This window comes from Mobula hypostoma, chromosome 8 (genome assembly GCF_963921235.1).
Source record: "Mobula hypostoma chromosome 8, sMobHyp1.1, whole genome shotgun sequence".
In the NCBI taxonomy this organism is placed as follows: domain Eukaryota; kingdom Metazoa; phylum Chordata; class Chondrichthyes; order Myliobatiformes; family Myliobatidae; genus Mobula; species Mobula hypostoma.
The window spans coordinates 66,814,616-66,827,580 of NC_086104.1; the positions used below are offsets into that span (position 1 = coordinate 66,814,616).

At 42.3% G+C, this 12,965-nt stretch overlaps 1 protein-coding gene across 1 annotated transcript in view; it reads left to right on the forward strand.

Moving 5' to 3' along the window:
• snx9b (sorting nexin 9b) overlaps positions 1-12,965 on the forward strand; it is a 132,787-nt gene that overhangs the window by 84,263 nt on the left and 35,559 nt on the right. The gene's annotated exons all lie outside the window — the stretch shown is intronic.

Consider the following 12,965-nt stretch of genomic DNA (forward strand, 5'->3'; position numbering starts at 1 on the left):
ACAATATCTTTGCAGGAAGGTTCACTTGTGCTGTATGGGAGTGGTGGGGGTGGCTGGTGGAGGTGGTTTAAACTAGAGTTGCAGGAGGATGGGAACCAGAGCTCCAGAGCAGATGATGGAGTGGATGTGGGAAAAGATGTTGTTTAGCTTACATACAAGTCAAGAATCGAAAGATTGAGATTGAGTATGGTGGGTCTAATGTTATGAGTTGTGTATATTTCAATGCAAGGAATATTGTAGGAAAGGCGGATGAGCTCAGCATGTGGAATTATGACATTGTAGCCATTAGTGAGACTTGGTTCCAGGAGGGGTAGGACTGGCAGCTCATTGTTCCAGGGTTCTGTTTTTTTTTTAGACATAATAGAGAGGGGGGATTAAAAGGGGAGGGGTGGCAATACTTGTCAGGAAAAATGTCATAGCAGTGGTCAGACTGGACAGGCTGGAGAGTTTGTTTACTGAAGCTCTATGGGTGGAACTGAGGAATAAGAAGGGAATGACCATGTTAATGGAATTATATTACAGACCACCCAACAGTCCGCAGGATTCAGAGGAGCAGATTTGTAGGGAGATTGCAGACTGCTGCAAGAAACATAAGGCCGTGATAGTAGGTGATCTTAATTTTCCACATATTGACTAGGACTCCCATACTGTAAAAGGGCTGGATGGGATAGAGTTTATCAAATGTTTGTTTAGTAAAGTTTCTGTTAAGTTTTGTAACTCTAAAACATAAAACTAATTGAAAAATAACCATGGGAACAGGGAGGTGCATATCAACTTTGTTTTTACATTTTGTGAGGCGTGTATATATGACATGGTGAGGTAATAACATATGCCACATTTACATACTTTTACATATAACCTGTAATAAATTATTTCATAAAGAATGATTAATTAAATATGTTTACAATGTTACTGAAATATTAAATACATAACACTCCTTCCTGCATTGCTAAAAACTCCAACTCTATAGAATGCAATTCAACTTGCAAACTTCACATTTTGTCATCTCACCCCTTATGAATGGTACGTATGTGTATTTTCCCCTCAATCTTGTGTCCTCTACCAGAGGCCTGGGAACTTTGAGGGTTCAGCACAGTATCTTTGCTATTCCTGGTAGTGAGCTCTTCTGGATCGAGATCTCAGATATTGTTCCCTGGATTTGTTGGAGCCTCTCTTCCAGCTGAGGTGTCACAGCTCCAAGTGCTCCTATCACTACTGGGATTACTCTGGCTTTAAATTTCCACATTCATTCTATCCAGTATTTCTTCAGCTTCTTATTCTTTCTTCCTGATGTTATTGTTATTCAGGTTGCCATGTCTATTTACTATTGCTTTCATCTCTGTCAAATATTACAATGTGTGGTTGGTTGGCGACACTGGCATATATACAGTGCCTATAAAAAGTATTCACCCATCCCTTGGAAATGATCATGCTTTATTGTTTTACACTATTGAATCATAGTGGATTTAATTTGGCTTTTTTGATACTGATCAACAGAAAAGATTCTTTTGTGTCAAAGTGAAAACAAATTTCTAGAAATTGGTTGAAGTTTATTACAATTATTAAACACAAAATAATAGGTTGCATAATTACTCAGCCCCTCGAAGTCAGTATTTAGTAGATGCACCTTTGGCAGCAATGACAGCCTTGAGTCTGTGTGGATAGGTCTCTATCAGCTTTGCACATCTGGAGACTGCAATTTTTTCCCATTCTTCTTTGCAAAACTGCTCAAGCTCTGTCAGATTGTATGGCGATTGTGCATGAACAGCCCTTTTCAAGTACAGCCACAAATTCTCAATTGGATTGAGGTCTGGACTCTGACTTGGCCACTCCAGGAGATTAACTTTGTATTTAAGCCATTCCTGTGTAGCTTTGGCTTTTTTTGTGTGGTCATTGTCTTGCTGGAAAACAAATCTTCTCGCAAGTCGCAGTTCTCTTGTAGACTGCATCGGGTTTTCCTCCAGGACTTCCCTATGTTTTGCTACATTCATTTTACCGTCTACCTTCACAAGCCTTCCAGGGTCTGCTGCAGTGAAGCATCCCCACAGCTTGATACAGCTACCATCATACTTCACAGTAGGGATGGTGTGTTTTTGATGATCAGTGTTTGGCTTGTGCCAAACAACGTTTAGTGTGCTGGCCAGAAAGTTCAATTTTGGTTTTATCAGACCACAGGACCTGTTTCCAGCTGACTTCAGAATCTCCCACATGCCTTCTGGCAAACTCTAGCCGAGATTTCATGTGAGTGTTTTTCAACAGTGGCTTTCTCTTTCCCATGGAGCTGCAACTGGTGAAGCACCCAGGCAACAATTGGTGTATGCGCTGTCTCTCCCATCTCAGCCACTGAAGCTTGTAACTCATCCAGAGTTGTCGTAGGTCTCTTGATGCCCTCCTCACTAGTCCCCTTCTTCCACCGTTACTTAGTTTTTGAGGACGGCCTGCTCTAGGCAGATTTACAGCTGTGCCATATTCTTTCCATTTCTTGATGATTGACATAACTATACCCCAAGGGATAATCAGTGACTTGGAAATTTTCTTGTATCCATCTCCTGACTTGTGCTTTCCAGTAACCTTTTCGTGGAGTTGCTTGGAGTGTTCTTTTGACTACAATCAATTGAAACTCTATGACTGCACACAGGTGATCTCTGTTTAACTAATTAGCTTTTGGCTGCCACAGTGATGATCTGGCGTGTCGTATTAAAGGGGGTGAATGCTTAGGCAATCAATTACATTGTGTTTTATATTTACAATTAATTTAGATCACTTTGGAGAGATCTGTTTTCACTTGATGTGAAGTTTTTTTCTGCTGATCATTGTTTAAAAAAAGTCAAATTAAATCCACTGTGATTCAATATTGTAAAACAATAAAACTTGAAAACTTCCAAGGGTGAGTGAATTTTTTTTATAGGCACTATATGTACAGTATACTATATAATGCAATTACTATATACACATCCGTGCTTAAAGACTTAATCACTGTGGAGGATTTCTTACTCTTGTGGGGTAACATCTTACCTGACTGGGGAGGGGGGCGGGGGTGGTCACTCTGCTTAGCAGGAGAGACTTGTGGCTGTGACACAATCTCAGGTTCCGGGTTCTCCTCTGTGGTTGCAGGCGTTGACTCTGGGATTGTAGGAAGTGGTTCTAACTGCTCTGAACACACTTCTTCTCTAACAATTGTCTCGGCTCTCCTCAAATGATCAATGTGACATCTTCAGATATAGGAGAGTGGTCCAATTCTGCCCTTAATCTTTTCAAGGACCCACTTTTGATCAGCTCTAGTCCCTCACCAGGACCGCTTGACCAGGAGTGAAACATTGAACCTCCTAGTTTGAAGAACCCTCAACCTGTGTCAGCTGTTGGATCTGCATACTCCTTCTGAGATTGCATTTGAGGAGATTCAAGTGTGAGCACAAGTGAAGGTCCAGGAACAGCATGGCAGGTGAGTTGTTACTTGTGGAGTGTTGTTGCATTGCGATATGCAAAGAGGAAATTGGCAATCTTCTGATTCAGTGATTGCTTGCAGTGCATTCTGGATAAACCTCTCCACCAAGCCGTTTGTACCTGGGTGGTACGGTGTAGATGTAATATGAACCTATTCCATTCATTTTCAAGAATGACAGAAATTGTTCCACAACAAACTGTGGTCCATTGTTACTGGTATTCTGGAACACCAGTCCTTGAGAAGAGAACTTGCAACTGTCACTCCACTCTTTAAAAAAAAAAGAAGGCAGCAGAAAGGAAATTATAGACCAGTTAGCCTGACCTCAGCGGTTGATAAGATGTTAGAGTCAATTGTTAAGGATGAGGTGATGGTGTACTTGGTGACACAGGACAAGATAGGACAGAGGCAGCATGGTTACTTTCAGGGAAAATCCTGCCTGACGAGCCTGTTGGAATTCTTTGAGGAGATTAGAAGTAGGGTAGATAAAGGGGATGCAATGGATGTTGTATATTTGGACCTTAGAAGGCCTTAGACAAGGTACCACACATGACCCTGCTTAAGAGTTAAGAGCCCATGGTATACAGGAAAGTTACTAACTCGGTTAGAGCATTGCTAATTGGTAGGAGACAGCGAGTGGGAATAAAAGGATCCTTTTCTGGTTGGCTGCAAGTGACTAGTGGTGTTCCGCTGGGGTTGGTGTTGGGACTACTTTTTGGGACTACTTTTTATGCTCTATATAAATGATTTAGATGATGGGATAGATGGCTTTGTTGCCAAGTTTGAAGATGATATGAAGATTGGTGGAGGGGCAAGTAGTGTTGAGGAAATGTAGGAAACAGAAGGACTTAGACTGGGAGAATGGGCAAGAAAGTGGCAAATGAAATACAATATTGGAAAATGCATGGTCATGCACTTTGGTAGTAGAAATAAATGTGCAGACTATTTTCTAAATGAGAAAATCCAGGAATCTGAGATGCAGATGGATTTGGGAGTTCTTGTGCAGAACACCCTGAAGGTTAACACAGGTTGAGCTGGTGATGAGGAAGGCAAATGCCATGTTAGCATTCATTTCAAGAGGTCTGGAATACAAGAGTAAGGATGTGATGCTGAGGCTTTATGAGGCACTGGTGAGGCCTCACCTTGAGTATTGTGAACAGTTTTGGGCCCCCCGTCTTAGAAAAGATGTGTTGGCATTGGAGAGGGTCCAGAGGAGGTTCACAAGGATGATTCCAGGAATGAAAGGGTTATCATACGAGGAACGTTTGATGGTTCTGGATCTGTACTTGCTGAAATTCATAAGGATGAGGCGGGGGATCTCTTTGAAACCTTTTGAATGTTGAAAGGCCTAGACAGAGTAGATGTGGAAAGGATGTTTCCCATGGTAGGAGAGTCTAGGACAAAAGGGCACAGCCACAGGATAGAGGGGCGCACTTTCAAAACAGAGATGCAGAGAAATTTCTTTAGCCATAGGGTGGTGAATTTATGGAATTTGTTGCCACATGGAGTTGTGGAGGCCAGGTCGTTGGGTGTATTTAAGACAGAGATTGATGCCATGTCCAATCAAGAACATATCAAAGGTTACAGGGAGAAGGCTGGGCGACTCGGGTTGAGGAGGAGAGAAAAAAAGGATCAGCCATGATTGAATGGTGGAGCAAACTTGATGGGCCAGCTGGCCTAATCCTGCTCCTATGTCTGATGGTCTTAAGGGGCTTTTCTACATACCAATCATGTGTGAGGTTGTGGTGGAGGCTATTGGGAACACCTCTGGCCATTTTGTAACTGCATCCACTACTATCAAGAAAGTTGTGCCCATGGTCTGGCAAAATCTACGTGAGTCCTCTGCCAGTTCCATTCCCAGGGATGGAGAGGCGCTGCTCTTGGCATCTTCTGGACATGTTGGTATTCCAAACAGTGCACAGCAAGCTATCTGATCTGCTGATCTATCCCAGCTGACCAGACAAACCTTTAAGCCAACACTTTCATTTTAACCGCTTCTAGATGACTGGCAGGTAGCTCCTCCAACACTTTAGCTCTCAACTTGGATGGTACAATAACTCTCAAACCCCACATAAGGCAACTCCCCTCAAGGGAAAGTTCATCCCTGCGCTGGTAAAAATGGGGGAACTGGGATTTCTCCAGCACTTTCGGTGGTCATATAGACCTGAGACAGTGTGGGGTCTTTCTGGTTTTCCCTTGGATCATCTCTGCTGTAATACGAAGACTTTTACTCTGCATTATGGGAAATATTTAGGAAGAGTGTTGTCTTTTGTCAATTTTTCAGATATTTCCTTATCTATGGGTAAATGGGACAACCCATCAGCATTTCCATGTTTGGTTGTCCTAATGAATTCAGTCTTGTAACTGTGTCCTCCAAGAAACATCCCACCTCTTCATTTGTGTTGCCACTGTTAGTGGAACGTCCTGTGGGTTGAAAATGGATATAGTGGTTGATCGGTAATGAGAGTAAATTCTCTCCATACAAGTACTGGTTGAAATGTTTTACACCTTAAACCAGTCTCAAGGCCTCTCTGTCAATCTTTGCAAAATTTTTCTCTGCAGTGGTAAGGGAATGTGACGCAAAGGCTCTGGGGCATTCACTTCCATCACTCATTACATGCGCCATGCCTGCACCTATACCATCAGGCGAGGCGCCACAGACAAGCTTCACTGGACGATGTGGATCGTTTTGTGTGAGTACAGTGTTTGATGTCACCACTTCCTTTACCATTTTGAAAGCCACCTCACACTGCTTTGTCCATCGCCATTACTTCCCAAACTGTAGTAATGAGTTCGAGGAGTGAAGCACAGTGGCCAGGTTTGGCAGGATCCTCTTATACTTGTTGACAAATCTCAAGAAAGACCACAACTGTCCTTTGGCCTTTGGGCATTCACCACTGCTTGAATTTTCTCTGCACAGTTATGTGATGCTTGTGCTCCAATGATGTGACCATAGTAAGTAAGTGATGCTTGATTTAAATAATTCACACACTTAGCTTCATGCTCTTGAGCCCCTTAATCTTCTAATCTTTTGAACGCTGTCTTGTGATTTTGGAGATGTTTCTTGTCATCCTCACCAGTAGCAGCCTTGCAGCACCTAGTCCATTGTTTTCTACCAGAGTGCATGTGCAAATGCTACTCCAAAAGTAAACCGATTACACCCTATCCTTGTTATATGTGGGGGATACATTCCTCGAAGTCGGCGCATAATGTGAATAATTATTTGTGGAGAAAATAGGGATGCGTTCCAGAGGGCTTCCTAATATGTTTTATCTGTAAATTATTCACATTTTCATACCAGTACGATACAAAAGCAGTACTACAAGACAACATTATATTTCATCAATTTAAGGTAATATTCAATGTAATAAATCATAGAAAGTTAACATCCTAGGGTGTACAGTACTCACCAACAGTGGCAGATGTGTTCGCTCTGGGAGATGAGTGGTTGTTGTGGTGTCAGGCAGCTTTACATGGATAAGGTGGATGGTTGTGGTCGTCAGGATCATTTCAAGCACAGCAAGGGGTGAAGGAAGACTCACAGAACTCTTAGAACTACGGGCAGCAGAAGATGACACTGATTTGAAGAAAGTGGTGAGGGTTGTTTGCTTGGCAGCATTTTGTTTTTCAGCATAAATTTGCTTGTACGGAAGAAGGGTTGACTGTAGGGAACAACTAAAATGCTGACTCCATTCTAAATTTGAGTCCATGTCCATCACCATTTGTGCCAAGTGTTCCGACTTCCACCATTCCCTCACCATTGGTAAACTCCTGGGATTTTCAAAATCGTCTGTTGCTTGCAACATCTGAGAGATGTTCGCTGCTTAAAAAAATATGTACGCCTTGAATGTGGATTACACCTTGGTCGAGTGGTTGAATCAGCGATGTTGTGTTAGGTGGCAGGAAATGCACTGTTATGTTAGGATGAATGCTGTCCAAATGTTTAGGATGGGCTGGCGCATTGTCAAGCAACAAAAGAACTTTAAAGGCAGGATTCTTTTCCTGGCAGTAGCGTCCCAGAGCTGTGTTACCTTCAGCTGATGCTGCGCTGTTTATAATTTCCAACTTTTTTTCAAGTGTTAAAGCGGTTCTCTGCTGCTCAGCTGATGGCCCAGGACATGACATAGAGACATAGAAACATAGAAAATAGGTGCAGGAGTAGGCCATTCGGCCCTTTGAGCCTGCACCACCATTCAGTGTGATCATAGCTGATCATCCAACTCAGAACCGTGCACCAGCCTTCCCTCCATACACCCTGATCCATTTAGCCACAAGGGCCATATCTAACTCGCTCTTAAATATAGCCAATGAACTGGCCTCAACTGTTTCCTGTGGCAGAGAATTCCATAGATTCACCACTCTCTGTGTGAAGAAGTTTTTCCTAATCTTGGTCCTAAAAGGCTTCCCCTTTATCCTCAAACTGTGACCCCTCGTTCTGGACTTCCCCAACATCGGGAACAATCTTCCTGCATCTAGCCTGTCCAATCCCTTTAGGATTTTATACGTTTCAATAAGATCCCCCCTCAATCTTCTAAATTCCAACGAGTATAAGCCTAGTCGATCCAGTCTTTCGTCATATGAAAGTCCTGCCATCCCAGGAATCAATCTGGTGAACCTTCTTTGTACTCCCTCTATGGTAAGGATGTCTTTCCTCAGATTAGGGGACCAAAACTGCAAACAATAATCCAGGTGTGGTCTCACCAAGGCCTTGTACAACTGCAGTAGTACCTCCCTGCTCCTGTACTCGAATCCTCTTGCTATGAATGTCAGCATACCATTCGCCTTTTTCACCGCCTGCTGTACCTGCATGCCCACTTTCAATGACTGGTATATAATGACACCCAGGTCTCGTTGCACCTCCCCTTTTCCTAATCGGCCACCATTCAGGTATTAACCTGTTTTCCTGTTTTTGCCACCAAAGTGGATAACCCCACATTTATCCACATTAAATTGCATCTGCCATGAAGTTGCCCACTCACCTAACCTATCCAAGCCACCCTGCTTCCTATTAGCTTCCTCCTCACAGTTAACACTGCTGCCCAGCTTCATGTCATCCGCAAACTTAGAGATGCTGCATTTAATTCCCTCTTCTAAATCATTAATATATATTGTAAACAACTGGGGTCCCAGCACTGAGCCTTGCGGTACCCCACTAGTCACTGCCTGCCATTCGGAAAAGGTCCTGTTTATTCCCACTCTTTGCTTCCTGTCTGCCAACCAATTCTCTATCCACATCAATACCTTACCCCCAATACCGTGTGCTTTAAGTTTGCACACTAATATCCTGTGTGGGACCTTGTCAAAAGCCATTGAAAATCCAAATATACCACATCCACTGGTTCTCCCCTATCCACTCTACTAGTTACATCCTCAAAAAATTCTATGAGATTCGTCAGACATGATTTTCCTTCCATGCTGACTTTGTCCGATGATTTCACCGCTTTCCAGATGTACTGTTGTCACATCTTAGGTAACAGACTCTAGCATTTTCCCCACCATCGACGTTAGGCTAACCGGTCTATAATTCCCTGGTTTCTCTCTCCCTCCTTTTTTAAAAAGTGGGGTTACATTAGCTGCCCTCCAATCCTCAGGAACTAGTCCAGAATCTAAAGAGTTTTGAAAAATTATCAATAATGCATCCACTATTTCTTGGGCTACTTCCTTAAGCACTCTGGGATGCAGACCATCTGGCCCTGGGGATTTATCTGCCTTTAATCCCTTCAATTACCTAACACCACTTTCCTACTAATATGTATTTCCCTCAGTTCCTCCATCTCACTGGACCCTCTGTCCCCTACTATTTCCGGAAGATTATTTATGTCGTCCTTAGTGAAGACAGAACCAAAGTAGTTATTCAATTGGTCTGCCATGTCCTTGCTCCCCATAATCAATTCACCTGTTTCTGTCTGTAGGGGACCTACATTTGTCTTAACCAATCTTTTTCTTTTCACATATCTATAAAAGCTTTTACAGTCAGTTTTTATGTTCCCTGCCAGTTTTCTCTCATAATCTTTTTTCCCTTTCCTAATTAAGCACTTTGTCCTCCTCTGCTGGACTCTGAATTTCTCCCAGTCCTCAGGTGAGCCACTTTTTCTGGCTAATTTGTATGCTTCTTCTTTGGAATTGACATCGGATGTTTAGGAGGCATAGTTAAGTATTTCAAGCACAAAATCACTGCACCATAGGACTTTGTATCTTTTTCTCTTCCACTTATTGTAGTGTGCCCAACATGCTCTTTGTATGTGTCCTACTTTGTTGCATCATCTGCAAGTTTTGCCATTAAACCTGCAATGGTCTGTTGTATGTTTGCCCCTGCCACAACAGTAACACAATTTGTTTGGCCAGGCCAGTTTCTGTTTAGACGTGATTTTGTTCACACTCCTTTTTATTCCTGACTACAACTCTATTGCATCTCTGGCTGCTATTTCTATTGATACATGATGTCAACTGCTCTTTTAAATATGAGTTGTGCTTCAGTTAGGAGCTGATTTTGAGTACTTTCTTCTGAGATTCCACCAATGAAACAATCTCTCTGTGCATTATTAAACCCAATGCTGAGCTGTCAGTGCTCAAATAATATCTTCAATTCTGCCACGTTCACTGAAATTGACTCCCCTTTCTTTTTATTCTGCTTTTGAAACCTAATGCAATCTGCAGACAATAGTAGTTTCTGTTCCAAATGTTCCTGCATTACTCTCACAATATCAGAAAAGCTGATTTCACTTGGACCATAAGACAAAGGAGCAGAAGTAGGCCATTCGGCCCATCGAGTCTGCTCTGCCATTTTATCATGAGCTGATCCATTTTATCCTATTTAGTCCCACTGCCCCGCCTTCTCACCATAACCTTTGATGCCCTGGCTACTCAGATACCTATCAATCTCTGCCTTAAATACACCCAATGACTTGGCCTCCACTGCTGCCCATGGCAACAAATTCCATAGATTCACCACCCTCTGACTAAAAAAATTTCTTCGCATTTCTGTTCTGAAAGGGTGCCCTTCAATCCTGAAGTCATGCCCTCTCGAAATGTTTCTATGAGGTCTCCCCTCATTCTTCTAAACTCCAAGGAATATAGTCTAAGAGCGGACAAATGTTCCACATATGTTAACCCTCTCATTCCCGGAATCATTCTAGTGAATCTTCTCTGTACCCTCTCCAATCTCAGCACATCCTTTCTTAAATAAGGAGACCAAAACTGCCCACAGTACTCCAAGTGAGGTCTCACCAGTGCCTTATAGAGCCTCAACATCACATCCCTGCTCCTATACTCGATTCCTCTAGAAATGAATGCCGACATTGCATTCGCCTTCTTCACTACTGACTCAACCTGGAGGTTAACTTTAAGGGAATCCTGTACGAGGACTCCCAAGTCCCGTTGCATCTCAGAACTTTGAATTCTTTCCCCATTTAAATAATAGTCTGCCTGTTTATTTTTTCTGCCAAAGTGCATAACCATACACTTTCCAACATTGTACTTCATTTGCCACTTCTCTGCCCATTCTTCCAATCTATCCAAGTCTCTCCGTTTCCTCAGCACTACTGGCCCCTCCACCTATCTTCGTATCGTCAGCAAACTTAGCCACAAAGCCATCTATTCCATAATCCAAATCGTTGATGTACAATGTAAAAAGAAGCGGCCCCAACACTGATCCCTGTGGAACACCACTGGTAACCGGCAGCCAACCAGAATAGGATCCCTTTATTCCCACTCTCTGTTTCCTGCCAATCAGCCAACGCTCTATCCACGTATGTAACTTTCCTGTAATTCCATGGGCTCTTATCTTGTTAAGTAGCCTCATGTGTGGCACCTTGTCAAAGGCCTTCTGAAAATCCAAATATACAACATCCACTGCATCTCCCTTGTCTAGCCTACTGGTAATTTCCTCAAAAAATTGTAATAGGTTTGTCAGGCAGGATTTTCCTTTAAGGAATCAATGCTGAGTTCTGCCTATCTTGTCATATGCCTCCAGGTACTCGTAACCTCATCCTTGACAATCGACTCCAACAACTTCCCAACCACCGACGTCAAGCTAACAGGTCTATAATTTCCTTTTTGCTTCCTTGCCCCCTTCTTAAATAGCGGAGTGACATTTGCAATCTTCCAGTCTTCCGGAACCATGCCAGAATCTATCGACTTTTGAAAGATCATCGCTAATGCCTCCACAATCTCCACAGCTACTTCCTTCAGAACACGAGGGTGCATTCCATCTGGTCCAGGAAATTTATCGACCTTTAGCCTATTCAGCTTCCTGAGTACTTTCTCTGTCGTAATTGTGACTGCGCACACTTCTCTTCCCTGCCACCCTTGAGTGTCTGGTCTGGTTGGAGCAGTCAAACCTCTAACCAAGCGGTATGCCCTTCCACCAATTACACTCAGCAGACCTGGCACTTGTATCTCATTGGCTATTCTATTTGCTTCAAAATACTCAATTTGTCCAGTATACATGATCCATTTATCTACTGTGAAATCGAACACATCTGTTTTTCTAATGTGGCCAGCCATTTCTGCTTTTTAAATGTTTTTATTATTATTATCATCATATTAATGATTTTTATGTATTATCACTGTTTATGATCCCATGAATATTGTCTACTTTCTGCCTTTCGTTTTACTCAACCATCTTCCTCCTTCTGCGGGGGGGGGGGCTGTGGTTGCTGCGAATTTTTTTTAGACTCAGATGTCTCGCTGTGCTTCAGCAGGTAGGTGGTTGTCTTCGGTACATGTTAAAACTTAGTTGTCACCACTGGTATGTTTTGTAACTCCAAAACATAAAACTAATTGAAGGAAAAACACACAAACAAAGAGATGTGTGTCCCTTTTGTTTTTACTTTTAGTGAGGCACGAAAACATGACCGTGGCATAATGATGTATGCCATTCGCATACTTTTACATACCCTATAACCAGTAATGAATTATTTAAGTAAAATGAAGAATACTTAATCAAATGATGTATTTACAATATTACTCAAATATTACTGAAATATGAAATACATAATATTACTTAGTATATAGAGGTCCCAGCTAGAGAGAACGCGATACTAGATCTGCTATTAGGGAATGAGACTGCGCAGGTGACAGAAGTTTGTATAGGAAAATACTTTGCAACTAGTGATCATAATGCCATTGGTTTCAAGATAATTATGGAGAAGGATATGTGTGGTCCTCGGATTGAGATTCTAAATTGGAGAAAGGCTGATTGTGATGGTATCAGAAATGATCTGGCAAGTGTGGATCAGGTTGTTTTCTGGCAAAAGGTGTACTTGATGAGCTTGTGTGTGCCTGTCAGAATAAAGGGGAAGGGTAACAGGTTTAATGATCCTTGATTTTTGAGAGATATTGAGGTCCTGGCGTATGTTCCCTCTAATTGGTAATGACCAGTGTGCAGAAAAATGTTGTCCTATGCAATTTTTTGCCCAGCGACAACAATGTGTGCATGGAACAATTTCTTCAATGAACACAGTATAAATATACCAGTTTTAAAATCTGTACACAAATCATCACAAACTCCATGTTGCCAGCA